The sequence below is a fragment of the Rhinolophus hipposideros genome (genome assembly GCF_964194185.1).
Source record: "Rhinolophus hipposideros genome assembly, chromosome: 11".
In the NCBI taxonomy this organism is placed as follows: Eukaryota; Metazoa; Chordata; class Mammalia; order Chiroptera; family Rhinolophidae; genus Rhinolophus; species Rhinolophus hipposideros.
Window position 1 is genome coordinate 33,503,894 of NC_138057.1, and position 2,323 is coordinate 33,506,216.

The 2,323-nt window shown below is 38.8% G+C and overlaps 1 pseudogene across 1 annotated transcript; it reads left to right on the plus strand.

Annotated features, from left to right (window-relative positions):
* The first annotated feature begins 508 nt into the window (after positions 1-508).
* LOC308504908 (AP-3 complex subunit sigma-1-like) lies at positions 509-1,086 on the plus strand (annotated as a pseudogene). The gene has a single exon. The product of its transcript is annotated as an AP-3 complex subunit sigma-1-like (transcript).
* Positions 1,087-2,323: the final 1,237 nt, after the last annotated feature.

Here is a 2,323-nt window from a genome sequence, read left to right on the forward strand (position 1 = left end):
TATTCTTTCGTGTCTGGACCCCATTAAAGTGGAAAGCCATGAAACTCCAAGGCATCAGCCAATTATTGAGTCCTTGTATGATACCCTGCTTCTTATATTCCTATGGAAATAATCTAGGAGAATGTAGTTTGGGAAAATCATTAAATAAATTACTAGAGGCAGGCTTTGTTCCTAGGAGAGCCATCACATGTTACATGGAGATGGACTTGAGAATGATCCTAGAAATTTCATGTGCTTTAGAGACCAACATACCCATTTTATGTATTTTTAATGATGACTCCAGGATATATTATGATCACACTGTTGAAAGAATTGTAGTCACAAAGGATTTTGTTTCTGGAAAAGGTTTTCAATGTAAGTTGTCTTCATGGCATGTATAAAAGATGCAAGCCAAATTTCTCTTTTAAAAACCCACTGCTGGAAGATCGCCGGGGAGATCCCGAGGCAAGGCTAGCGTGCCCGCCCCGGCCCTGGCCCCCAGCGCCCACCCGGTCAGCCCGGCTCAGCCATGATCAAGGCGATCCTCATCTTCACCAACCACGGGAAGCCGCGGCTCTCCAAGTCCTACCAGCCTTACAGTGAAGATACACAACAGCAAATCATCAGGGAGACGTTCCATTTGGTATCTAAGAGAGATGAAAATGTTTGTAATTTCCCAGAAGGCGGATTATTAATTGGAGGATCTGACAACAAACTGATTTATAGACATTATGCAACGTTATATTTTGTCTTTTGTGTGGATTCTTCAGAAAGTGAACTTGGCGTTTTAGATCTATTTCAAGTATTTGTGGAAACATTAGACAAGTGTTTCGAAAATGTCTGTGAACTGGATTTAATTTTCTATGTAGACAAGGTTCACAATATTCTTGCAGAAATGGTGATGGGGGGAATGGTGTTGGAGACCAACATGAATGACATTGTTACACAAATTGATGCACAAAATAAACTGGAAAAATCTGAGGCTGGCTTAGCGGAAGCTCCAGCTCCGGCTATATCAACTGTAAAGAATATGAATCTTCCTGAGATCCCAAGAAATATTAACATTGGGGACATCAGTATAAAAGTGCCAAACCTGCCCTCTTTTAAATAAAAAATTTTAAAGGCCACTCCCGGTAAAATCCAGGGGGAAAAGTCATCTAAGTCTACCATGCAGTTGTTTACCAAAAATAGAGGAGGAGAGTCTTAACTTTTGCTCTTGGATTTTGCTCTTGGATTTAAGTCAAGGGACTGCATAGAAATTGTGTGAAATCAGTATGGCGGTTCAATGTTGCTTTTCTTGCTCAGTGATTTTGAAGAAATTGAGTAGTTCCGGTGTCATTTTGTTTCTCTTTTTTTTTCTAAACTGCATTTCTATGCCCATGAAGGCATGCCTCTCTCTGTATTGGCTACAACAGTATTTCAAAAAGCGTTTGAGACATTTCTTTAAATTATGTATAATTCATAATGTTGTTTTGTATGGGTCACAGGTGCAGCATTCCTTAATTATTTCTGTTATTTGTCACGATTGTTATTTAAAGAACCGTGTATGTATTGCATGAAAACATTATGACCTTTTTCTCTTAGTTTAAATAAACTCCAAGGTAACTGGACTTCTAAGAAAAAAAGAAACCCACTGCTGGATTAATTTCACCCTTCCCCAGCTCTAATAGCTAGATGACTTGGGTATCACTTTGCAATTCAAAATCTGGGCCTTCCAAAGATGCTTCTTGATTTGATGTTCCAGGTGGTTGAGAAGAAATGGACATTAAGTGACTGCTTGTGGCTTTGAAAGGTCATGAGCCACTTCCTTCGGCAGGCTAGCGAATGTCAGTGGGTACCTGAACTTTAAGCCTCACCGTTTTCTGATTATAGATACAAATCATGTGACAGTGGCTAGTATCTCATTCTCATGCATATCCAATGCTCGATTAAGTCAGGGCTCAACGCTGGTGGACATTTCTGTGGCTGGCACTTCAGAGGTATATTTATTTCAGTCCTACATTGCCTTTCTCACTTAACTCCAGCATCAAAGGAATTTGAATAATTTGGCTGGTGTGTAAAGAGGAAGGTAATTCCTCACTTTACGTATAATCATTCACACGCTTAGATCTCTCAAAATATATCAGTTTTCCACAACTCAAATGTTGCACATAATTCATTTGCTGATGTTAAAATAACTGACACATTTCAAGAAACTAGTGACGGATAGGGAAATGAGCATTTGAAACATCGTTATACAATAAAAATCCATAAATTTTTATGGTAATGCTATAAGAGGTAATGCTACTTTTGGTATAGCAACAAATCATTGATCCAGTATGGAGCAGTTTTGAACATTATGAAC